Source organism: Leucoraja erinacea, unplaced genomic scaffold (assembly GCF_028641065.1).
Source record: "Leucoraja erinacea ecotype New England unplaced genomic scaffold, Leri_hhj_1 Leri_622S, whole genome shotgun sequence".
NCBI classification, from domain to species: domain Eukaryota; kingdom Metazoa; phylum Chordata; class Chondrichthyes; order Rajiformes; family Rajidae; genus Leucoraja; species Leucoraja erinaceus.
Genome location: NW_026576534.1, coordinates 48,431 through 76,359, shown reverse-complemented (window position 1 = coordinate 76,359; position 27,929 = coordinate 48,431). Strand labels below are relative to the sequence as shown.

The 27,929-nt window shown below is 43.9% G+C and overlaps 1 long non-coding RNA gene across 1 annotated transcript; it reads left to right on the top strand.

The window, feature by feature from the left end:
* LOC129694324 (uncharacterized) lies at positions 1–27,716 on the top strand. Its single transcript, XR_008722996.1, has 3 exons — positions 1–75; positions 14,049–14,164; positions 27,423–27,716. It is a non-coding gene; the product is annotated as an uncharacterized LOC129694324 (long non-coding RNA).
* Positions 27,717–27,929: the final 213 nt, after the last annotated feature.

Sequence of the window (27,929 nt, the reverse complement as noted above, 5' to 3'; positions counted from 1 at the left end):
GTTTTAGTTTACATGAGTGGTGGCTTATCGGGTGTGATATTTACTGGATTATATATTGACCAAGGACAAATGGTGGTAAGTAAGGCCATGTTTTATGCTTTATGAGATTATAAAATCAAAGTTCATTATTTTAAAGAAGCATCTTTGTCAAATCACAGCATGCTATCAGTATCTTAATTAATCCACAATGCAGAAGGACTGAAAACAGAATTATATGACAACTAATTTTGCATACAGTTCTCCATTCGGTTGTTCATTGGTTACATTTCTGAGGGTGAAAATAACTGAAGCTCTGGTATTCAGCTGTGGTTTTTAACTTGCCCACTGGTTCAAGCAGTTCTACATTTTTTGTGGTGCATGAGTGGCAAATCCAAATTGATTTGCAATCCAATTGTGTTTTTTGATAATATTTTTTGTCTGCTCCAAACAACGTAGAAACAGTGAACAACATCTCATGGGTATTGGGCAGTCTGGAACCCAATGGTTTGAATTCTCCAATTTAAGATAGCCCACATTCTGTGCGCCTTTCTCTCCTGATCCACACATTCTCACACACCATCCCTATCCACCAATTCATCTCCTGCACCCAGGGTAGGCAAGGTAGGCACTGCCTACCCTGACTAAAATTATAAAATGGAAAGTATTAAATATAAATAGTAAATGCATGGGAGAATTATGCCTATCTAAGAGTTCTATCTCTTAGGTAGGCATAATTCTCCGTGCCTTTCATCCGCAGTACTTGCAACTCGCGAAGATCTGTGCAGTCCATGTGCCATCGGCACTGCTTCAAGCCGTCAATGACAGGGAGAGCTGAAGGCAACTGAAATTCTACCTTTGCAGTACTGAGTATGCGCAGCAGCCTATTGCACATGCACAGCGCAAGTTTCTTGGCGGGTTTTTCAAACATGGTTTGTCATTATCTTAAAAGTATCTTAGGAAACAAAGAGAGAAGAATTAGGTTTGTGTACCGATAAAGAGTTAAGTGAATTTCTTGGTGCTATATGTTTTTAAATACCCGTATTTCCCGGGGTGGGTGGGGGGGGGGGGAAGAGTTTCCTTTCACAGCGTGTGGGGAGTGGCCCAGGGTAAAGTTGCGGAGAGGGCAGGAGCGTTGTTAAGGAGGGGGTCGGGGATCATGCTCGCCGGCCACTTCGCTCATATCAGCCGCTTCCCGCAAATCCTTAAATTCCGACAGCGCGATCAAGGGACCAATTGAGGTTACTCGGCTGTGGGAATTTAAGGATTTGCGGGAAGCGGCTGACATGAAGCTGGCGAGCGGCAGGTGAGCGATGTTCAGACGGAGAGCACTGCCAGTGGTGAGCGGACCGGCAGAAGGCGCTGAAGTGGCGGCAGTTCTGCAGTCGGGTCCCGGCGGCTGCTCGCAGCCACCCGAGTTGCTTCCCTCCCTGGCCACAATGCGGTGGCTCCACGCCAGCGGTGAGTGAGTGGGTTACTGGCGTGATCCCCGACCCCTCTTTCTCAATGCTCCTGCCCTCCCCGCTACTTTACCCCTGGTCAGACTCTTCACATGCTGTGAAAGGTGCTCTTCCCCCAATTGGTCCCTTGAATTAGTATTAGTATAAACTTATACATTCAATCATTCATTGTTGCCATTCAATAAGATCACAACTGATTCAACTTGTCCCGGTGTGCTCCCGTTTTTTCCACCATCTATCCACCTGCCGTCACCCTCCATCCCACCACCCATTCAGTAATTCAGAATGAAGGAGATTTGGAAGCCTTGGGCAAATTGAATTGTTAATTTTTATTTTTATTTTTTATTGTTACAGAGAGGAGAACAATCTGCGCATGCGCAGTTTAAGATTTTTTTTTAAAGCCGATTGACTGCCTACCCTGAGTAATTACTCATGGCACGTGCCTGCCTGCACCCCTCCTCCACTAGCTACCACATACTATACCCATTGAATATCCTCTTCACCAACTGCTTCCATCTGCCCATCATCTACCTTACCTAGTTTCACTTATCGCCTTCCTTGCTTACCAAATTCCTCTTGTGCCTCAACGTATCACATTACAGTCTGATTCTATAACCTCAGCCTCCCCTTCCCCCACCCCCGGCTCCATCTTCCCTTTTTTCAAACTAATTATCGGTCTCTACCTATCATCCACGTTGTTATTCACGGTGTTTTTCAAACCCCTCTCACATGGCTCCATCTGGATATCATGCTGCTCCTCTCCTGGCTCCACTTATCACTTGTCAGCCCCTTGCTCATCCCTCCTTATACTGGCTCTCTTCCCTTTATACTCTCAGTCCTGATGCAGGGTCTTGACCCAAACCATGGACAATCCTCTTGCCTTCACAGATCCTGTCTGAACTGCTGAGATCCTTCAACAATTTGTTTTTGGCTCCAAATTGTAGCATCTACAGCCGCTTATGCCTCCTTGAACTGAAGACCTCATACGTGTCTTTATTACCATTTGAGTACTCCAGTATTCTATGACCAATGTCATGTTCACAAACCCCATAAGCTTTATTAAATGTAAACATGTATTATTCATACTCTGTCATCAGGCTTTTATTACCTCATTGGCCTTTATTGCTTCATAAAACCTAATGTTTCAAATTCACATTATTTTGTTCTTCTTTTTATGTTTTTCTCTGACCTGTCCTTTCTCTGGAATATTTTTCAGCAATATAAGTGTCTGATTGTATTACTTACTGATTGTATTTTAACGCATGTTCCCTTATCCCCTCATGCCAACACCCTTTTGTCACACAAGGGAATCTTTCCCAAATCCTTCACCTTTTCCATAACGCTCTCAATTGTAAACACTTTCTTTAAGACCTATTTCCCCAAGTGATGAACATGCTCACATGCCTAGATATTTAAATTTGTCACATGTCTGGAATCAAATAAAAACCCATTTAGGTGTTTTATTTCTAATTTAGCATGTTGTTTTCAGAAGCAGAATTACACTAGAAATAATGAATGAACACATGAAAATGTTCTAGTGACTAGCAGTGTTCCACAAGGGTCAGTGCTGGGGCCGCTACTCTTCACGGTGTATATTAATGATTTGGACGAGGGGCTTTGTGGCCAAGTTTGCAGGTGATATGAAAATAGGTGGCGGGACAGGTAGTGTAGAGAAAGCAGGGACTCTGCAAAAGGATTTGAACAGGTTGGGAGAGTGTGCAGAGAAGTAGCAGATGGAATATAGCAAAATGTGGAGTCATGCATTTTGGTAGTAGAAATAAAGGCGTAGACTATTTTCTAAATTGGGACAGAACCCAGAAATGGGAGGTGCAAAGGGACTTGGGAGTGCTGGTGCAGTATTCACAAAAGATTAATCTGCAAATCGAATCAGTCGTAAAGAAAACAAACCCAAAGCTAGCAGTTATTTCAAGAGTGCTTGTATAAAAATACAGGGATGTACTGTTGAGGCTCTATGTTGTGCCCAACAATCTGAATACAGTGACACAAGGATCAATGATCCTAAAGGGCCTGTCCCACTGTGCGAACCTAATTTAAGAGTTTAGGAGAGTTCAAAAAATGTTATGGTCGTTTTCTATCGCCGAAGTAGAACACCTCCTACGATCTCCTTCGACTATGTAGAGAACCTCCTACGAAAATGTAGAAATCTCCTTCGACTAAGTAAAAGGCCTCCTTCGATCTCCTTCTACCACCTTCGACTATGTTGAAGACTAGCTTCGACTAGCTTTGGGAAAATTGGACACCGAATAGTGGAGAGTGAAGACGACCATCTTCGACTACCATTGACTATACTAACACTATGACTAACTTCGACTTCCTTCGATTACCTTCGACTACCCTCAATTACCCTCGATCGCCTTCGATTACCTATGAATAACATGCCGACTTTCTACAACCTACTTCGACTAAACCTACGATAAAAAAAAAAATCGACTTTTTTCCATGCCGACCTTTTTATACTCGCAGAAAATTTTCAGGTGGCTTAAAAAAAAAAAAACGGAGGTCTCGAGTATGCGGGGACTACTCTCAAGCATGAAGGACAGTTACATAGACCTCCTAGGACCACGTGTCGACCATGCTGCGAGTATGAGTCGAGGGCAAACTCTTCTAAACTCACAAATTAGGTCCCTGCAGTGGGACAGGCCCTTTAGCATGCAGTCAAAGTCATTGTACCCTAACCTTATCTATGTCACAAACAGCAGTGTGGTATTATGCTGCGTTGGTCCGATCACACATTTTCAGCAAAGTCTCATTGACTTTTGAAACCTTTTAATTTTAGGCTAAAAATGGTCCCATGATAGCACACCAGCAGAATTGTACAGCAGACATCAACAAAACAGTGATAGACATTGAATCCCATCCAGAAATTGTTGTAAACAATGAAATATATTGCTGAATATCACATTTCACAACTGTCAGTGGCGACAAACTTTCCACAAACATTTACAACACTCATTGATTTCCACAGCTACTAGACAGCACCTCCTTCCACTCTGTCTCATGTAAGGACATCACCACCCTCTCACAGTTTCTTCAATTATGCCTCCTGTAACGGTGCAACACTATATTAAGCACTTGGTATTTTTCTCTCTTCATTACCCATTGAACGTGTGTATGACATGATTTGACCGGATATGGGGGGGACCTTATTGAAACTTACAGAATAGTGAAAGGCCTGGATAGAGTGAATGTGGAGAGGATGTTTCCACGTGGAAGTTTAGGACCAGACGGCACAGCCTCAGAATAAAAGGATGTACCTTTAGAAAGGAGTTAAGGAGGAATTTCATTAGCCAGATGGTGGTGAATCTGTGGTATTCAGATGGCTGTGGCAGCAGTCATTGGATATTTTTTAAAGGGAAGATTGACACGTTCATGAATAGTGAGGGTGTCAAAGGTTATGGGGAGAAGGTCAGAAAATGGGGTTGAGAGGGAAAGATAGATCAGCCATGATTGAATGGTGTAGTAGATCCGACGGGTCGAATGACGTAATTCTGCTCCTGTGACATGAACTTAGAACACACAATGTTTTTCACCGTATCTCAGTCCCAGCAATAATATACCAAACCAATCTGCTCTCAAGCCTCCCACTCGTGGATATCTGAAATGTCCTTTTACAGGAAATGTGGCTTTTCCTTCCAATGTGGTCGGTCGCCTCTTTTGTATTTCCTCTGTTTCCAGGTTACTTGAAGTTAGAGAAATCAATATTCATACCCATTTTTCTAACCAAGTAACCCTTGCATCCCCTCTCTCTCCATCCCTCCCCCACCCGTCATACCAGCTTCAAAGAGGGAGACGGTTGCCCTGCCAGCAGCGTGTTCATCATTTCTACTTTATTTTTATTTTTTTAGTGTGTCTAAATGTGTGTTTTAATCTCTCTTGGTGTGTCTTGTGTGGGGGGCGGTGAGGGGGGTAAGGGGAACCGCTTTTGGTCACCACCTCCACGGAGAGACGACTTTTTCCATGTCGCCTTCCTCGCGGCCTAACACCATGGATTGGTGCAGCCTTTCCCGCAGTCGGGCCCGGAGTTTCAGCAGCGGACGCAGCATGGACTTTTCATCGCGGAGCGGGCGAGCCCTTGCTGGGGTCGCCAGAAGGGAGTGCTCCGATCGCTGGCGCCCAGACTGTTACAGCCTGAAGCCGTGGTCTGCGGAGCTTCTAGCCATGGGCGCAGCGTCCGGAACCTGGGACCCCTCGCTAAGGATCGCTGGAGAAGAGCTCCGACCACCAGCCCGTGGCTGATAACAACCTGAAGCCACATTCTGCGGAGCTTCTAGCCACAGGCGTAGCGTGGACTTACCATCCGGAGCGGGATCACTCGCCGGGGATCCCCGGAGAAGAGCTCCGACCGCTGGCCTGCAGCCTACAACATCCTGAAGCCATGGTCTTTGGTAGGAAACGCTGATTTGGGACTTACCGTCCCGACGAGAGGGCCTGTACATCTGGCCGCCTGCAGCGGCGACTGCGGAGGTTTATGGCCCCGACCATGGGGGAACAATAGAGGAAGACTGACTGTACTTTGTGCCTCCACCACAGTGATGAATGCTATTATGGATGTTTGTGTTAAATTTTTTACTGAATAGTGTGTGTTCTTTTTTGATTGCACAGCTGCTGGCAAGTTCATTTCACTGCACTTTATTGTGTATGTGATGAATACATCTGATTGATTGCGTCTCATTGTCTGTACTTGTTTTCATCTAGCACACAGCTAACAATGGTTTGTTTTCTTTAACTTTATTACTTTTTTGCGAATCTTTCATTAATTTGTTCGATATCTCTCCAAATCATCTATATCTCACGTTTCCCTTTCCCCTGACTCTCAGTCTGAAGAAGGGTCTAAAGAATGATACAAAAGTGGGTGGATTTGCAGATAGTGAGGTTGGTTGTGAAAGATTGCAGCAGGATCTTGATCGATTGGCCAGGTGGGCTGAGGAAGGGTTCATGATATTTAATACAGAGAAATGTAAGGTGGTGCATTTTGGGATGTCTAACAAGGGCAGGACCTACATAGTGAATGGTAGGGCTCCAGGGAGTGTTGTAGAGCAGAGGGATCCAGGAGTGTAGGTGCATGGCTCCTTGAAGGTGGAGTCGCAGGTAGATAAGGTGGTCAAAATGGCTTTTGACACATTGGCCTTCATCTGTCAGAGTAATGAGTAAAGAAGTTAGGAGGTTATGTTGCAGTTGTATAAGACGTTGGTGAGACCGCATGTAAAGTATTGTATTCAGTTCTGGGCACCATGTTACATGAAAGATATTGTCAAGCATGAAAGAGTTAAGAGAAGATTTACGAGGATGTTGCCAGGGTTAGAGTGCCTGAGCTATCGGGAGAGGTTGAGTAGGCTAGGTCTCTATTTCTCGGAGTGCAGGAGGATGAGGGGTGATCTTATAGAGGTGTATAAGATCATGAGAGGAATAGCTCGGGTAGATGCATAGAATCTCTTGACCAGAGTAAGGGAATCGAGGACAAGAGGACATAGGTACGATGAATGGGAAAAGATTTAATAGGAATCTGAGGGGTAACTTTATCACACCGAGGTTGGTGGGTGTATGGAATAAGTTGCCAGAGGAGGTAGTTGAGACTGGGACTATCCCAACATTTAAGAAACAGTTAGACAGATACAAGACAAACAAGGTTAGGTTAGGTAAGGGGGAAGTGCAGTGAGACCTGGGCGTCCTTGTACACCGGTCACTGACAGTTGGCATGCAGGTGCAGCAGGCAGTGAAGAAAGCTAATGGAATGTTGGCCTTCATAACAAGGGGATTTCAGTATAGGAGTAGAGAGGTTCTTCTGCAGTTGTCTAGGGCTCTGGTGAGACCACATCTGGAGTATTGTGTACAGTTTTGAGGAATTTGAGGAAGGACATCCTTGTGATTGAGGCAATGCAGCGTAGGTTCACGAGATTGATCCCTGGGATGGCAGGACTGTGATATGAGGAAAGATTGAAAAGACTAGGCTTCTATTCACTGGAGTTTTGAAGGACGAGTTGGGATCTTATAGAAACATATAAGATCATAAAAGGACTGGACAGGCTAGTTGCAGGAAAAATGTTCCCAATGTTGGGCGAGTCCAGAACTAGGGGCCACAGCCTTAGAATAAAGGGGAAGCCATTTAAGACTGAGGTGGAAAAAAAACCTTTTCACCCAGAGAGTTGTGAATTTGTGGAATTCCCTGCCACAGAGGGCAGTGGAGGCCAAGACACTGGATGGATTTAAGAAAGAGTTAGATAGAGCTCTAGGGGCTCGTGGAATCAAGGGATATGGGGAGAAGACAGGCACGGGTTATTGATTGGGAACGATCAACCATTCCATTGTAGCTCTGGCTGTATGTTTAGGGTCGTTGTCCTGCTGGAAGGTGAACCTCTGCCCCTTTTACAGACTCGAACAGGTTTTCTTCCAAGATTGCCCTGTATTTGGCTCCATCCATCTTCCCATCAACTCTGACCAGCTTCCCTGTCCCTGCTGAAGAAAAGCATCCCCACAGCATGATGCTGTCACCACCATGTTTCACAGTGGGAATGTTGTGTTCAGGGTGATGTGCAGTGTTAGTTTTCCGCCATACATAGCGTTTTGCATTTAGGTCAAAAACTTCAATTTTGGTCTCATCTGACCAGAGCACCTTCCTCCACATGTTTGCTGTGTCCCCCACATGGCTTGTGGCAAACTGCAAACGGGACTCCTTATGGCTTTTTTTCAACAATGGCTTTCTTCTTGCCACTCTTCCATAAAGGCCCGATTTGTGGAGTGCACGACTAATAGTTGTCCTGTGGACAGATTCTCCCACCTGAGCTGTGGATCTCTGCAGCTCCTCTAGAGTTACCATGGGCCTCTTGGCTGCTTCTCTGATCAATGCTCTCCTTGCCCGGCCTGTCAGTTTAGGTAGACGGCCATGTCTTGGTAGGTTTGCAGTTGTGCCATACTCTTTCCATTTTCAGATGATGGATTGAACAGTGCTCCGTGAGATGTTCAAAGCTTGGGATATTTTTTTATAACCTAACCCTGCTTTAAACTTATCCACAACTTTATCCCTGACCTGTCTGGTGTGTTCCTTGGGCTTCATGATGCTGTTTGTTCACTAATGTTCTCTAACAAACCTCTGAGGCCTTCACAGAACAGCTTTATTTATACTGAGATTAGATTACACACAAGTGGACTCTATTTACTAATTAGGTGACTTCTGAAGGCAATTGGTTACACTGGATTTTATTTAGGGGTATCAGAGTAAAGGGGACTGAATACTTTTGCACGCCACACTTTTCAGTTGTTTATTTGTAAAAAAATTTGAAAACCATGTATCATTTTCCTTCCACTTCACAATTATGCGCCACTTTGTGTTGGTCTATCACATAAAATCCCAATAAAATACGTTTACGTTTGTGGTTGTAATGTGACAAAATGTGGAAAAGTTCAAGGGTTATGAATACTTTTGCAAGCCACTGTATACATACTCACACACACACACACACACACACACACACACACACACACACACACACACACACACACACACACACACACATATAGATATATATATATATACATACATGCACACAACAAATAAACAATAATAGTGCAATAATGACAATAATAGTCTATTGGAGTTCAGAACTTATTTGGAGATTGTAGTGTTTAATAGCCTGATGGCTGTAGGGAAGATGCTGTTCCTGAACCTGGATGTTACAGTTTTCAGGCTCCTAAACCTTCTTCCCGATAGCAGTAGTGAAATGGTATGGCAGCAGGGTTTATCGATCACAGACTCATAACTCCTTTCATTTTGTTTCTGTATTGTAACCACATTTGCTGTTCTTTTTCTATCAAACTGTTTATGATTCATTCCATATGATTTATGAAAGCTATTGTTGCCAGCTTTTGTTAAATATTCCTTTTTTAGATATTTTTCGAACTGAAACTTCTCCTCTCAGGAATATTCTTAAATCAAATCCTCTTCTCTTAGAAGATAATGCATTTTGATTAATTGGCCCATAACAGGAAATGCACAGGTCCTGTAGACTAGAGAGCATGGATCCCTGAAGGTGGTGTAAAAGAAGTATTGTTCAGGACGTCATATTACAGCCATGTTACAACTGGAAAACATTGGTGCGGATGCACTTGGAATATTGTGTGTATTTCTGGTCACAATGTTATAGGAAAGATGTGATTAAGTTAGAGAAGGTGTAGAAAAGTTCCACAAGGATGTTACTGGGGCTGTTGGGCTTGTGTTGAAAGAAGAAACGGATAGGCTGGGACTGTTTTCCCTGGTGCAATGGAAACTGAGAAGTGACCTTCTGGAGATTTATAACATTGTGAGGGGTTTAGATAAGGTGAATGGTCACAATGTGTAGGAAAGAACTGCAGATGCTGGTTTATACAGGCGAGACCACACGCAGGCTCGGCGATCGTTTCGCTGAATACCTCCGCTCAGTCCGCCTTAACCTACCTGATCACCCAGTTGCTAAGTACTTTAACTCCCCCTCCCATTCCCAATCTGACCATTCTGTCCTGGGCCTCCTCCATTGTCAGAGTGAGGCCCAGTGCAAATTGGAGGAACAGCTTGGGTAGCTTACACCCCAACGGTGTGAACATTGATTTATCTAACTTCAAATAAGCCTTGCTTTCCCTCTCTGTCTATCCCCTCCTCCTTCACAGTTCTCCCACCAGTCTTACTGTCTCCGCCTACATTTTATCTCTGTCCCACCCACTCCCCTGACATCAGTCTGAAGAAGGGTCTCCCATTCCTGAATTCCCGAAACGTCACCCATTCCTCTCTAGAGATGCTCCCTGTCCTGCTGAGTTACTCCAGCATTTTGTGTCTAGCTAGGTGAATGGTCCCAGGATAGGGAAGACTCAGATTAGAGGATGTAGGTTTAAGGTGAAAGGGGAAAGATTTAAAGGGATAAGTTTTCATACAAAGGGTGGTGGGTATATGAAAGTAGCTGCCAGGGGAAGTGGGAATGGTGGGTAAAATTACAATTTAAAAAAAAAAACATTTGGACAGATAAATGGTAGGGAAGGTTTGGTGGGATATGGACCAATGTAGGCAAATTGGACTAGCTCAGGAAGGCACCTTGGTTGACATCAAATGAGTTGGGTCAAAGGGCCTGATTCCATTCCATCAATCAATATACATAAAACTCTTATCTTGGATATGGTTGTATTTATTTATGTGTGGATTTGTGTGTTTTTCTGTGATTCAAATCTCCTCAAAAACACGACGCGCTAACGGTGAAATTTTTACATATTCCGATAGAGATTTACCTCATGATCTCGAAAATTGACTCATCTGAAAATTTGATTCATTATTTTATTAAAATTGTTCACTAATCTAAGATTTTTTTAAAGCTAACGAGCTGATGACGTCACAATGTCTCTGCTCCTCGCGTCCAGCTGCGCAGAGTTTTCAACGCGCAGCCTGCTGGGCACTGTTTTTCACGAGCTGCGAGTTACGTTAACCCCCCCCCCCAAAACCCGCAGTCGACTCGCACTCGGCCGTTTGTCACGCGGGTGGATGGGCTTCCCCTGGCGGAAGCCACGATCCCTGAGGCACACAGTTAGTTAGTCCTACTGTGTGAAACAACCTTCCACCATTACCCTCTGCTTCCTTCCATGAAGCCAATTCTCTATCCAGTCGGCTAGCTCTCCTTGGATCCCTAGAATCATAATGCATGGAAACAGGTCCTTCAGCCCAACTTGCCTATGACGACCAACATGCCCCATTTACACTAGTCCCTGCCTGCATTTGGCCCATATCTCTCTAGTTCTTTACTATCCATGCACTTGCCTAAATGTCCTTTAAATGTTGTTACAATAGCTGCCTTAACTATTTCCTCTGGCAGCTTATTCTATATACCCACCACTCTCAGTTTCACAAAGTTGCTTCTCAGGTTCCTAATAAATCTTTCCACTCTCACCTTAAATCTATGTCTTTAGGTTCTTCATTCACCTACTCCGGGTAAAAAACTCTATGCAAATACGCTATCCATTCCCCGTGATCTTATGCACCTTTGTACGATTACCCCTTATCCTCCTATGCTCCCAAGGATTACAGTCTTAGCCAGCCCAACCTTTCCCTATAGCTCAGGCTCTGAAGTCCTGGCAACAACCTCATAAATCATCTCTGCACTCTTTCTAACTTAACCACATCTTTCTTATACCAAGATGACAAAAACTGAGCACAATACTCCAAATGCAGCCTCACCAACGTCTTGTACAACAGCAACATAACATCCCAACTTCTATACTCAATATCTTGACTGATGAAGGTCAATGGCTCGATAGCCTTCTTGGCCACTCTTATCTATTCAAGGAACTGGGTACCTGCACTCCAAGATCCCATTATGACCACCAGGGGGGCGCCGGGGAGATGGCAGCCCTGCCGGCAGTCAGTTCTTTTGTACATCTTTTTGTTATTTTTTGCGTTTGTTAAAAGTTTGTTTTAATGTACTTCGGTTTGTTTTATGTGGGGGGAGGGGGGAGGGGATCGGGGGAAACTTTTTTTCAAGTTCCTACCTTGCCGGAGATGTGATCAATTTCGGTTCACATTCTCCGGGCTCTGCGGCCTACCATCCCTGGAGCTGGAGGCCTCCTCGGACTGTCGTGAGCCCCACTGCGGGGCGCGGACATAACATCGGAGCTGATCCCTTGCCTGGGATCGCTCTCACCGCGGCCTACGGACCTACCATCACGGGCTCGCAGTTTCGGGAGAGGCTAGTCGGGAGTTCCAACGCCGCAAAAGGTTCGACCAACCCCAACGCGACATTCGATCGCCCGGCGCGGGTGAGCTGACAACTCACCGATGCAGGAGCTGAACGCCTCGACACGGAGGACACGAACGCCACCAGCTACGGGAGTCAAGACCGTCCCGTCAACGGAGGGCTCGAGGCCCCCGACCGAGGAAGAACAAAAGAAAGGACTTGAACTTTATTTCGCCTTCCATCACAGTGAGGAATGTGTAGAAGTCACTGTGGTGGATGTTCATGTTAAAATGTGTTTTTGAATCTGTTGCTTTTAATTGTATGACTGACCTGGCCAGTGAAATTCCTCGTATGTTGCAAAACATACTTGGCGAATAAATTCTGATTCTGATTTGTTGTACAACACTCCATAGCACTACTCTGTGAAGGTCCATTCTCTGTGAAGCTCCTGCAATAGCTTGACTTCCCAAAATGCAACACCCTCCACTTACTTTCATTAAACTCAATTTCCCATTCATAGAAACATAGAAATTAGGTGCAGGAGTAGGCCATTCGGCCCTTCGAGCCTGCACCGCCATTCAATATGATCATGGCTGATCATCCAACTCAGTATCCCGTACCTGCCTTCTCTCCATACCCCCTGATCCCCTTAGCCACAAGGGCCACATGTGGGCATTCCTGAGGTACATTCCTCAGCCCACTTGCCCAACAGATTAAGATCCTGCTGTATTTTTTGATAACCTTCTTCACTGTCTATGCTACCCACTATAGTGTCATCTGCAAACTTAGTAATCATGTCTTCTACACTCTCAACCAAGTTGTTTGTATATCACTGGACAAACCATCGGTAATGTCATCTCGGACTACTGCCATGACATTTTCCTTAATCAATAAAGTAACACCCCCTCCTCTTATATCCTCACCTCACCTGTGCTTCTCCTGTAGAACCAGTACCCTGGAACATTAAACTGTCAGTCCTGTCCCTCACATAGCAAGGTTTCTGTTTTGGCTCCAACATTCCAGTCGCACGTACCCTGAGCTCATCTGCCTTACCTCAGGCCTGAATTCTTGCCCCTGCCACGTATTCATCTTTCATATCTTCTGTGTCTTCCCTCACTAGCACATTACCGGGAGTAATCCAGAGATCACTTCCCCGGAAAACCTGCTTTTTAAAACATCAGTCTGAAGAAGGGTTTTGACCCAAAACGTTGCCTATTTCCTTCGCTCCATAGTTGCTGCCTCACCCGCTGAGTTTCTCCAGCAGTTTTGTCTACCCTGCTTTTTAATATGTTGCCAACCTCCCTGTTTTCATTTTAAAGGACTTTATCCCTTTTCCTTCCCATGTCATTTGTCCGAACATACACAACGACTTTTGGCGGCTCACCCTCCCCCTTCAGAATGTCATGCAGCTGCTTTAAGACATACTGGACCCTATCACCAGAGAAGCAGCATACAATCCTGGAATTTCAATTGCTGCCACAGAATCTCCCGTCTTTCCCCCTTAATCCTCTTACCACTATGGCTCTGCCTGATATTATCCTTCCCCCTGTGCCTTCGAACCAGGCTCAGTGGCATAGCCCTGACTGCATTACTGCCCACTCCTGGTGGGTGGGTCATTCTCCCCAGCAGTATCCAAAAGCATGTCCCCCTTTTGAAGGGGAATGGCCACAGCGGTGCTCATTGATTTGTGTCAAATTTCAGCACGTAGTTTATGTGCCTCTATCATAAAATATGGACTTTGATCATTACAATGTTTGCGAGCTTGAGGTATTGCGTCTTATGTCAACGTGATCTGGTTGACACATACCTATTGCAAGTCCACACCTTGGCCAACTTGTATTAAAATGTTTCATTTAAAAATAGTAATTTGTGGTTTGCTAAAATTGTTCACTTTGTTTCTTTCTCGCAGACTCTTGAATATAATTGTCTTGCACTCTCTGCTGTGATGATATGGACTACTTTTACTATGGGCTTTATATACCTTTTTCTGAAACTTGTGGGCGTTTTAAAGCCAAAAATGACAAGGTAGGAATATGGTTATTTTTTAATTTCATACTCCTTATTGCAAGAATGCTCTAATGATACAAAGTGTGTGGGGCGGCTCTGTGGCTGCAAGTTCTAGATTATTCTTATTAGAATTTATTTTTCATTTGAGGGTAAAATCCATTTCATCTATTGTGTTTTGGATGCTGAAACTCGAAACAGGTAAGATGTTGCTGAACTCGAAAGAGTGCAGAGCAGATTTTCGAGGATGTTGCCAGGACTAGAGGGCCTGAGCTATCGGGTTAAGGTTGGGCAGGCTAGGACCTTATTTCTTGGAGTGCAGAATAAAAAGGGATGATTATTTACCTATGTATAAGGTCATGAGGAGAAAGTATAGGGTCAATGCACAGATTATTTTAGGGGAATCAAGAACCAGAGGACATAGGTTGACGGTGAGAGGGGAAAGATTTAAAAGGAACGTGAACAATGGTGGGTAGCTGGAACGAGATGCCAAAGGAGGTAAATGAGGTAGGTAGAACAACATTTAAAAGACATTTGGACAGGTACGTGGATAGGAAAGGTTTAGAGCGGTATGGGCTAATCGTGGGCAATTAGTACTTCTGTGGCTGGGGCATTTTTGTTGGCATGGGCAAGTTGGGCTGAAGTCCTGGCATTATCCTAGTAAATCATCTCTGCACTCTTTCCAGCTTAACAATATACTTCCTAAAGTAGATTAAGCAAAACTGAACACGATACTCCAAATCCGGACTCACCAACATCTTATGCAACTGTAACACAACATCCCAACTTCGATACTCAATACCGTGACTGATGATGGCCAACATGCCAGTGTGCCAAAAACCTTCTTTACCACCCTATCTACTTGTAATGTCACTTGAAAGGAACCATGTACGTATGTTCAAGAAACTAACTCTTTATGTTTCAAGGAACTGTGAAGGACCTGCCTAGTTTGATTTCCTTAAATGCAGCACCTCACACATATTTGCATTAAACTCCATTAACCATTCCTCAGCCCACTTGCCCAGCTGATCAAGATCCTACTTAATTTTTGACAACCATCTTCACTTTCTACGATACCATCTGCAGTGTCATCTGCAAACTTACTAATCATGCATTCTCCATTCTCATCCAAATATTTTAAACCATAAACAACAATAAGCCCAAAACCGTTCCCTGAGCCACACCACTAATCACAGTCCTACAGTGCGAAAAACAACCATCCACCATTAACCACTGCTTCCTTCCACGTATCTAATTCTCTATCCAGTCGTATAACTCTTCTTAGATCCCATGCAATCTAACTTTCCCGAGCAGACCACCCTGTGGACCCTTAAAGGCCTTACTGAAGCCTGGATACACAATGTCTATTCCTTTTTGGTTACATTAAAAAAAAAAACTCAGATATTTAAAAAATCAGATTCGTAAGACACGATCTCTCACGTACAACACCCTGCTGACTATCCCTAATCAGCTCTTGTCTATCCAAATGCAGAGATATCTTAACACTCAGAATCCTCTCCATTACTTACCAACCATAGATGGTAGGCTCACTTGTCTATAGTTCCCAGGCCTGTCCTTGCAGATCCTTTTTATGTATAGTTACAATATTAACCATTCAGTCTTCTGGCACCTCATCCGTGTCTAATGATGATTCATATATCTCAGCCAGGCTGTCTGCAATTTTTTCTCTAGTTTCCCAAAGTGCCCTCAGATATATCTGATCATGCCTGGGAGATTTATCCACCTTCATACATCAAATATATATTTCACCATTTCCCAGACATTTCAAAAATAATTTCACTGACCAAGGATTTGTGAGTTCATTGTGATTTATTGTTATTTGTGAGATAACTAAATGGAAAATGATTCTGAGCATCACACACTAACATCCTATAACAAATCCATTTTTACCCACACATTATTGAATTCCTGGCTGCAAACTGCAATAAGCAGCGAGTAGCAGATAAAAAATGTCACATTTTTTTCACGTGGGAAAAACTCACATCAAGACCACTGTGATAATCTGTGTATTTAAGCTACTTAGATATATCTATCCATTCAGCCAATTTCCTAAAGGGGCTCGGCAATTTGAATTTTAACCTTGATCTGCATCCTCCACTGAAAGAATACCATTTTCTTTGGCCAAAACATATTCTGGGGCACATTGTGATTCTTTGAAAGCATTATCTCCATAGTGTATTATAGATCCAGGGCTCATATAGAGCTGGACCAGCTCTCTGTCAATTCAGTTGCATATGAAATGCAGATATATTTTTGACTCTTAAAAGAGTTGGTCAAGACAAAAATAACCCAAAAATGAAGCCAAAACAAAATCAAGGAAGAAATGATCAGATTGTGCTTTTGGTAAAGGGAACAAATCTCCTGCAGATTGTTCGAAATTATTTTCTGGGGAAGTTAATTTTGTTATGATTTTCTTAATTTTTGATACCGCCTCGCTGTGCAGATTTGACACTGCAGGCAAGTTAACACAGTGAATAGTGGGAATTGTTTATTTCATTATTCCAGAAATGTAAATTCTGGATGGCCACATGTCATCTTTGTAGTTTTTGATGATTTTCACATGATTAGGGCCGAAGCAAAGGCAAAATATTAAAAATGTGAAAACCGAAAATGATTTAAAAATGGAGTAGCTGAGTGGGTCTGACAACAGCTCTGTGAACATGGACAGGTGACATTTCAGCTTGGGACCCTTCATCAGACGTTGACCATTCCTCAGCCCACTTGCCTAACTCATCAGATCCTGCTGTAAATGTTGATTATGAACTCCACTAACGAAATACCATCCACTTTAGTATCATCTGCAAACATACTATTGATGCCTTGTACATCCTCATGCAAATCGTTGATATAAATTATAAACAACAAGGGAGGCAACACCGATCCCCGAGGCACAGCATGAGTCACAGACATCCAGTCCGAAAAGCAATCTGCCATCAGCACCCTCTGCTTCCTTCCATGAATCCAGTTTTCTATCCAGTCGGATAGCTCTCCTGGGATCCTATGCGATCCAAATTTTTGGAATTAAAATAAATAATTTTCCTACCACTGACGTATGACTGGCTAGCCTATATTTTGAATTGAATTGAACGATACGGTGTGGAAAAATGCCCTTCGGCCCAATGAGCTTATAGCGACCATCGATCACACGTTCACATTAGTTCTATGTTATGTCATTTTTGCATCCAATCCCCACATACAAGGGGCAATTTACAGACCAACCAATCCGTACGTCTTTGGGTGTGGGAGGAACCGGGGCACCAAGAGGAAATCCACCGAATGCAGGAAAGACATGCAAACTCCACATAGACAGCACTGTTAGTCAGGATCAAACCCTAATCTCTGGCATTGTGAGACTTATCTCTACTGCCACTTTTGAAATAGAGCATTTCTTTATTCTGCTGCTCTGGATAAAATACTTTATTTACCCTGTCTATTCCTCTCATGATCTTAGACACCTCTATAATGTCACCTAATCTTCTTGCCCTGCAAGGAATAAAGTTCCAGCCTGCATCAACCTCTCCCTATATCCAAGGCCCTCACGTCCTCTGGTCTACAACACTTCCAGAGCCTGCCATTCACTGTGAAGGTCTTGCCCTGGTTTGACTTCACAAAATGCAACATCTCACACTTATCTCCATTAAACTCCATTAATCATTCCTCAGCCTACTTGCCCAACTGATCAAGATCCTGCTGTAATCTTTGTTAACCATCTTTGTTACCTTTGGTACCATCCACTTTGGTGTCATCTACAAACTCACACATCATGCATTCTACATTCTCATCCAAATCATTGATATAAACCACAAACAACAATGGGTCAAGCACCGATCCCTGAGGCACACCACCAATCCCCAAAACAACCTTCCTGCATCACCCTCTGCTTCCATCCATGAACCCATTCCCTATTCAGTTGCCTAGATCTCGTTGGATCCCATGTGATCTTACCTTCCAGAGCAGCCAAGCATGTGGAACTTAATCAAATGCCTTTCTGAAGTCCATATAGACAACGATTCTGTCGATTTGTAAATCATGATCTCCCATTTACAAAACTTTACTGACTATTCCTAATCAGCCCCAGTCTGTCCAAATGCATATACATCATATCCATCAGAATACTCTCAAATAACTTTCGTACCTGAGTTTTAGGTACACTGGTCTATATTTCGCAGGCTTTTCCTTGCAGCCCTTCTTAAATAAAGGAACAACATTAGCCACCCACCATAGATAGACTCAAAATGCTGGAGTAACTCAGCAGTACAGGCAGCATCTCTGGATAGAAGGAATGGGTGCTGTTTCGGGTCGAGACATAGCCTGCGGAACCTCGCCCTTGTCTAATGTTGATTCATTAATGTTGACAGCCAGGCCATCTGCAATTTCTTCTCTAGCTTTCCACAGTGTCCTCGGATATATCTGATCAGGCCCGGGAGATTTATCGACCTTCATACTTCTTTGGATATTCAACTGTAATATGAACTGTCCTCAAGACATTTCCATTAAGTGTCCCAAGATCACCAGTCTTCATGACTTTCTTCACGGTAAAAACAAAGGAGAAATAGTCATTCAGGATCTTGCCCATCTCCTGTGGTTCCCCACAGAAATTATCACTTTGATGTCTATGGGCCCCTATTCTCTCTCTAGTTACCTTTTTGCCCTTAATGTACATAAAATATCTTTGGATGTTCCTAATATTATCTGCCAGAGCTATCTCCTGACCCCTTTCTACCCACCTGACTACCTTCCTAAATATGCTCCTCAGTTGCAGAAACTCATCAAGGGGTACTCTTTAAAAGCATCCCATTTTCCAAATGTTCCTTTGCCAGCAAACAACCTACTCCATTCAACTTGAGCAAGTTCCAATCTAATACCATCAGAGTTGGCCTTGCCCGAGTTCAAAATCTTACCTTGAGGGCCTGCCATGTCTTTATCCATAACTGCTTTAAAGCTAATAGCAGAGTGGTTTGCAGGTCCCAAAGGCTCTCACAAGGACACTTCAGACACTTGCCCATCCCAATTTCCTAAGAGTAGATCAAGCTTTGCCATCTCTCTTGTAGGGCCCTCTACATATTGCCTAAGGGCACTTTTGTGAACACATTTGACAAATTCCACCCCATTTAAACCCTTGGCAGTATGACAGTCACAGTCCATAATGGGAAAGTTGAAATACCCCACAATAACAATCTCCGTAGTTTTGCAGCTGCCTACTATCTTCTGACATATTTGCTTTTCAAATTTTCATAGATTGTTTGGGGGCCTATAGTACATTCCCAACAAGGTGATCATCCCCTTTTTATTTCACAGTTCTACTCATGTAGCTTTATTGGACAAACCATTATCTCGGACTACTGCGTGACATTTTTCTTCATTAATAAAGCACCACCACTTCCTCCCGTAGCATCGTTACCCTGGAACATTAAGATGCCAGTCCTTTCCCTCTCTCAACCAGGTTTCTGTAATGTTTACAATGTCCCAGTTTCACATACCTACCCATTCACGCCTCTCAATAAGTGTAATTCAATCCAACACTTCTTCCTCTCTCTCTGCCATGCTCCTGTCCTTGAACCTTCTTTAACCACCTTCCATACTGACTTCCAGCCTCTCTCTTAGATCAATCTTGCATTGGATCCCGCCCAGCTGCCATTCTAGTTTAAACCTACCCATGTAGAACTAGCAAACCTGCCTGCCAGGATATTAGTTCCCCTCAATTCAGGTGCAACCCATCCTCTTGTACAGGTCACCTCTGACCCAGAGATCCCAGTGGTCCAAAAGTCTGAATCCTGCACCCCGCACCAACACTTCAGCTGCAAATTGACCTATCCTATCTTCTTGTTCCTCGCCACACTAGCACATGGCTCCAGGAGTAATCCAGAGATCCCTATCCTGGAGTCTGGATTTGCCAGACCATTTGTATAACTGCCTATTATCATTTTACAGGACTCCATCCCTTTTCCTACCTATCTAATTTCTGCCAACATGCACAGACTTAAGCCCCTGTCCCAATGTACGAGGTAATTCATGAGTTCTCCCGAGTTTTCCCCTGATTCAAACTCGGAGTATGTCCGTTGCGGGTCCGTAGGAGTTCGTGGATGTCTCAAAGCGGCTCGTAATGCTAACGGTAGGTGCTTGGGTCATCCGGTAAACTCGTGACGTTTTTTCATCCCTGCGAAAAATGTCCACGAGTAAAAAAATACTCGTGATGAAAAAAATTGTCACTTTTTATACCTACCGTTAGCATTACGAGCCGCTACGAGACATCCACGAACTCCTACGGACCCGCTACGGACATTCTCCGAGTTCGAATCGGGGAAAACTCGGGAGAACTCGTGAATTACGTCGTACAGTGGGACAGGGGCTTTACGGCTGCTCCCCCTCACCCTTGAGAATGTCATGCAGCTGCTCTGAGAAGTCCTTGACCCTCGGAGCCGGGCTCAGTGGCACAGCCCTGATTGCCTCTGCTGCTCACACCTGACAGGTCATTTCTCCCAACAGTATCTAAAAGGTTACAACTGTTTTGAAGGGGAATGGCCGCAGGGGCACTTGCACTCTCTGTCTATTCCCTTTCCTCATATCTCAGCCATCTACTGTCTTCCTGTACCTTAGAAGCAACCATCTCACTATAACTGCGAAGCTGTGTATCCCTGGAGGAGTTTCGGGAACTAAGGAGCAAAGTAAAAAAGGAAATCAGAAGGGCAAAAAGGGGTCAGGAGATACCTATGGCAGATAGCATTAAGGGCAATCGCAAGAGATTTTATGAATACATTAGGGGGACACGGGTAACTAGAAAGAGAGTGGGACCCCTCAGGAATCAAAGTGGTCAATTCCATGTGGAGTCACAGGAGATGAGCAAGGTCCTCAATGAGTATTTCCCCTTTGTAGTTACCGAGTAGAATGACAGAAGGACAGAGGAACTTGGGGCAGTCAATGGAAGTGTTTTGAGAGCAGTCAGTGTTACGGTCCAAGAGGTGCTGAAGGTACTACCGTGTATGAAGGTTCAAAATTTCCAGGGCCTGATCAGATATATCCGAGGACATCGTGGGAAACCAGAGAGGAAATTGCAGGAGCCCTGGGTGAAATTTACGAGTCGTCTTTAAATACAGGAGAGATGCCGAAAGACTGGAGGGTGACAAATGTTGTGCCTCTATTCACGAAGGGCTGCAGGAAAAATGCTGGGAACTATAGATACACAGATAATAAGTGCAGGAGTAGTCCATTCGGCCCTTCGAACCAGCACCGCCATTCAATGTGATCATGCCTGATCATCCACAATCAGTACCCCGTTCCTGCCTTCTCCCCATAACCCCTGATTCCGCTAGCCCTAAGAGCTCTATCTAACTCTCTTTTGAATGCATCCAGTGAATCGGCCTCCACTGCTTTCTGAGGCAGAGAATTCCACAAATTCACAACTTTCTGTGTGAAATTTTTTTCCTCATCTCAGTTCTAAATGGCCTACCCATTGTTAAATGGACTACCCCTTGTGAATATATAGACCAGTGAGCTTAACATCTGTAGTTGGAGAGTTACGAGAAAGTATTCTGAGGGATAGGTTATACAGTCATTTAAATAGACAAGGGTCAGCATGGGTTTGTACGTAGGAGATCGTGTCTCACAAATCTGATTGAGTTTTTTGAAGACGTGACCTAAAAAGTCAATGAGGGCGGAGCTGTAGATGTTGTGTACATGGACTTCAGCAAAGCATTTACAAGGTTACGCATGGTAGGCTGCTCTGGAAGGTTAAATCACATGGGACCCAGGGAGAGATAGCTGAATGGATAGAAAATTAGCTTAATGGTAGGAAGCAGAGGGTGATGGTGGAAATGATAGAAAAGGGGGTGGTTTTGCAGATGGTGAAGATGATTAATGAAAAATTGCAGCAGGATCTTAATCGACTGACCAGGTGGGCTGAGGAATGGTTGATGGAATACAGGGAAATGTGAAGTGTTGCATTTTGGGAAGTCTAACGTGGGCAGGGCCTACACTGTGAATGGTAGGGCCCTGGGGAGTGTTGTAGAGCAGAGGGATCTAGGAGCACAGATGCATGGTTCCTTGAAAGTTGAGTCACATTGGCCTTCATCAGTCAAAGTAATGAGTAAAGAAGTTGGGAGCATATTGCAGTTATATAAGACGTTGGTGAGGCCATATTTCGAATATTGTTTAAGAAGGAACTGCAGATGCTGGAAAATCGAAGGTAGACAAAAATGCTGGAGAAACTCAGTGGGTGAGGCAGCATCTATGGAGCGAAGGAAATAGGCAAAGTTTCGGGTCGAAACCCTTCTTCAGACTGATGTGAGGGTGGGGTGGGGGCGGTAGGAAGAAAGGAAGAGGTGAAGCCAGAGGGCTGAGGGAGAGCTGAGATGGGGAGGAGAAAGTAAGAGAAGTCAATGTTCATACCGCTGGGGTGCAAACTGCCCAAGCGAAATATGAGGTGCTGCTCCTCCAATTTACGGTGGTCCTCACTCTGGCCATGGAGGAGGCCCAGGACAGAAAGGTCGGATTCGGAATGGGAGGGGGTGGGGGAGTTGAAGTGCTGAGCCACCGGGAGATCAGGTTGGTTATTGCAAACTGAGCGGAGGTGTTCGGCGAAGTGATCGGCAAGTCTACGCTTGGTCTCACCGATGTAGAGCAACTAACATCTAGAGCAGCGGATGCAATAGATGAGATTGGAGGAGGTGCAGGTGAACCTCTGCCCCAAAGGTTGAGCCAAAGCATCACTTTATCCTCCACAACATCACTTGAGCCTCCTAAGCCAAAGCACCGTACTTTACTCTCCCCCATACTGTAGCTCTTCAACCACTACACAGCCTCTCTCCCAACACGTGCTCCACTACGCCTTGCCACTCTACCAAATGGGCCAATATGGGAATGCCTGGCATTTCTTTTTTTCTGCAGGGGATCTAGGAGTGCACAGATGCATGGTTCCTTGACTCCTGAGTCACATTGGCCTTCATCAGTGAAAGTAATGAGTAAAGAAGTTGGGAGCATATTGCAGTTATATAAGACGTTAGGTGAGGCCATATTTCGAATATTGTTTAAGAAGGAACTGCAGATGCTGGAAAATCGAAGGTAGACAAAAGCTGGAGAAACTCAGTGGGTGAGGCAGCATCTATCTATGGAGCGAAGGAAATAGGCAAAGTTTCGGGTCGAAACCCTTCTTCAGACTGATGTGAGGGTGGGGTGGGGGCGGTAGGAAGAAAGGAAGAGGTGAAGCCAGAGGGCTGAGGGAGAGCTGAGATGGGGAGGAGAAAGTAAGAGAAGTCAATGTTCATACCGCTGGGGTGCAAACTGCCCAAGCGAAATATGAGGTGCTGCTCCTCCAATTTACGGTGGTCCTCACTCTGGCCATGGAGGAGGCCCAGGACAGAAAGGTCGGATTCGGAATGGGAGGGGGTGGGGGAGTTGAAGTGCTGAGCCACCGGGAGATCAGGTTGGTTATTGCAAACTGAGCGGAGGTGTTCGGCGAAGTGATCGGCAAGTCTACGCTTGGTCTCACCGATGTAGAGCAACTAACATCTAGAGCAGCGGATGCAATAGATGAGATTGGAGGAGGTGCAGGTGAACCTCTGCCCCAAAGGTTGAGCCAAAGCCTCACATTTACCCTCAACACATCACTTGAGCCTCCTAAGCCAAAGCACCGTACTTACTCTCCACACACTGTAGCTCTTCACCACTACACAGCCTCTCTCCCAACACAGCGCTCCCGCTACGCCTTGCCAACTCTACCAAATGGGCCAATATCTTCACCAATTTCTTTTTTCTGTCACCGACATATTCCAGAATAACAGTGTACCTCACTCCTTCACATCCTCTCTAGTAAAATATTCATTTAAAAACTCCCTCATATCTCCTGACTACACACCTATAGGTGAAACGTGGCCTGGTGGGACAAGTGTAGATTGGTCGGCATGGTTAGGTTGGCCGAAGAGCCTGTTTTCACGCTGTTTGGCTCTTATGCTTTATACCCCTGATGTTCATGACCACGATTACAATACTTTTGTTGTAAAGGAAATAACAACGATTTATGTTAATATATCGCCTTTAGGCAAAGTATTGATAATAGAACTAGTTTTGACATAGACCCATAAATGGGGATATAAGTGATAGTTTGTACTGATGATCTTGAAAGAAGAGGAAGAGCTTTGAGAGGGAAACACAAGGGAATCTGAAAACCCAACCAATGGCCATAGCTGTGTAGGATTAATTTACTGGATTGGTATTCTAGAGATTTCTATTAATGATATAGGGACATGAGGCAAAGTCGCTCAATGGGAATTCAAGACATTAAACTCAGTGATTATGTTGAAAAATTAGTGTCTGTTATGGTGGTTTTGAATTTGCTTACTTCATCTGATTCACCTAAGCTTTTCAGAGAAATGAATCTGTTCCCCTTATCCCGTCTGGCAACCGTGTTGCATCTGGCCCATAACAATGTTCACATAGAAAAGGCCTGCAAATCAACCATGTGCAACAAAATACTGTATTTAAATACAATGCCCTATATTTAAATATGCCAACTCTAGCTGGCTGGGTCATCCTGCCCTGAATTGGTACGCACAATATTATCTCTGTACTTCTGCAGATTTTGCTGCCTTCCATGTCGGCAAACATAGAAAAATAGGTGCAGGAGTCCCGCCATCCCAGGAATTAACCTGGTGAACCTACGCTGCACTCCCTCATTAGCAATAATGCCCTTCCTCAAATTAGGAGAACAAAATTGCACACAATACTCCAGGTGCGGTCTCACCAGGGCACTGTACAACTGAAGTGGGACCTCCTTGCTCCTATATTCAAATCCTCTCGTAATGAAGGTCAACATGCCATTAGCTTTCTTCACTGCCTGCCGTGCCTGCATGCTTACTTTCAGTGCCTGATGTACAAGCACAGCCAGGTCTCGTTGCACCTCCCCTTTTCCTAATCTGACACCATTCAGGTAATAATCTCCCTTCCTGTTCTTGCCATCAAAATGGATAACCTCACATTTATCCACATTATACTGCATCTGCCCACTCACCCAACCTATCCAAGTCATCCTGCAGCCTCATAGCATCTGCCTGCGACTCGACCTTCAAAGAACCATGCACATGTACTCCTAGATCCCTCTGCTTTACAACACTACCCAGAGGCCTACCATTTACTGTGTAGGCCCTGCCCTTGTTCGACATCCCAAAATGCCAACACCTCACACTTCTCTGTATTAAATTTCATCAACCATTCCTCCGCATTTAGAATATTGCTTAAGTAAACACTCCTGAACACTTTTGAGGAATTGCCCCCCATCTAAACCCTTCACACTATGATTTTCTCAGTCTATATTGGGAAAGTTAAAATTCCCTACTACAATAACCTTATTTGGCCTGCAGCTGTCTGCAATCTCCTGGCATATTTGTTCTTCTAATTCCCGTTGACTATTCGGGGGTCTGTAGAACCCCCGACAAGGTGACCATTTTTTGTTCCACCCATATAGTCTCACTTGATGAACCGTCCGTAATGTTACCTCTGATCACTGCCTTTAAATAAATCCTCTTTAACCAACAATGCAACCTCCCCTCCTCTTTCTCCCTCACCCCTGCCTCTCCCGAAACTCCTGTACCCCGGAACGTTGAGCCCACTCTTAACCAGGTTTCAGTCATGGCTACAACGTCCCAGTCGCTCGTACCAATCCATGCCCTAAGCTCATCTGCTTTACCCATCAGGCCATTAGCATTAAAATACGTGCAGTTTAAACCAACCCTCCTTCCTCACTGTGCTTTTCACATGCCTATTCTGTCCACTAACCTTTTCCACCCCACCCTCCATACCAACTTCTAGCCTCTCACCTGCCTCTGTCCTGCACGAGATTCCACCCCCTGTTAAAGGTAACTTTGGGGAACTTAAAGATGAAAGGCTATGGCGTCACTGATCAATGGTAAATTGTTTCAAAGGTGTAAAATCCACATGTAACCCTTGTGTCATGGAAATATAAAAATGTTTGGGGTGTTGCGATTCATTGACACACTTTGGGTTCTCTCAGAGTGTTTTTTCTGTGCATACCGATAAGGCCTTGAATAAGCCAACATGTTTCAGAAACTCACCACTGCTCTACTAGATGTTCTTTATGTCTTTTCCGATCGGAGTTGTAAATTAAGAGGGCAACTAGGCCACACGTGAAAGCCGGTTTCAGGATACAGGTTGAACACAAAATTCCCTCCAACATCCTCCATACTAATCAAGATGCTGTCTAAACTAATGCCATTTGCTTGTGTTTGTTCCCCTCAACCTTCCCTATCTATGCACCTGTCCAAATGTTTTTGAATGTTGTAATTGTACTGCCTCTTGTCACCTCCTATGTCAGGTCTTTCCACATATCCACTACCCTCTGTGTGAAAAACTGGCCCGTTCGATCCCCTCTCCTCTCACACCTTAAACTTATGCCGTTTGGTTTTAGATTGCCCTACCCTGGGAAAAGACCGTGAATATATACCCTCTTACCCTCAATTAATAACCTCTAAAAGATCACCCCTCGGCTTCCTTCACATCAAGGTAAACGGTCCCAGACTCTACCATCTCTCCTTATAACTTGGGTCTTACAGTCCAGGCAAGATCCTTCTGATTTTTTCTGCATTCTCCAACTTGATGACATCCTCCCTATAGCGTTGCAACCAAAACTGTACACAGTCAAATTTATAAGACATGATTCTTCCTAGAATGCACACTTATCTACTACTTTAATCAATAACGCTTTTAGTTCAGTATCAGTTTATTTCTAAGTTTGCTTCACCATTGTTAAAACTTGTACAAATGTTTCTATAATTAACAAAGGCTTGGAAGGCCAGCTGTTTGAATTACTAGTGAGCATTCTTTACAATCTATTCTACATCTCTTTATACCTACTTACTGTCAGCTTCATTACTTTGAGAGGATGTAATTATTGAGTTCGAGGAAGAGCATCTGGTGAGAGACATACATGCCAAATGACAACAAAGGCAAAACCTGAACCATGGGTCTCTGTCCTCTGGTGACTTCATCAATGGGGAATGATTTGACACCTGTGGACTGATTTTACTTGTGATAAATGGTGTACTGGCACTTCTAAAAAGTTAAACATCATTACTTTGTTTCCCAGCAATGTGACACTTATGTTTATCTACTGGCACCTTTTTGTCTACAAAAAACGACTGCCTGTGGAACATTTGAAAAATATTAAAGCATTTTCATATGAAGTTGTAAAGAACTGAGACACGTCAGTGGGAAAATGTATACACATTTACATCTGTATTGTATTTTGCAGGGTTTGACAAATACAAGCATGAAACTTCTTCCTCTGGAAATGTCTGAAGCATCAACAAACAAGATGAAAAAGAAATAACTTTGATGAAAGAGAATATTTAGTCCATGACTTTTTATACTTGTAAATCTGCAATTTTATGCTCTGATTTCTAACTAGTCGCAGCGCCCTTTAAGTGGGTGAATTTTCATGATATTGCAGTAAGAGGGCTGATTTTCTCTAAATTTTTGTTGTTTTTCAATATAATGACCAAAAAAACATTTGAATTGCCACATTTCTTATCATTAAAAAGGCATGACGCGATGTTATGATTTCTGTAGTTATTCTTTGAACAATTTGCAGGAGGCTTCAGAACGACACCTGTAATAATTTATTCTAATACGTATATGATTATTATTCAGTGCATTTTGACAGATCCAAGGATATCACCGAATATTACCATTCTCTAACAAACATTTTAAACTTTTCTAAAAGCCATAATTGTAGAATGTGTGTACATTGAAAGTGATC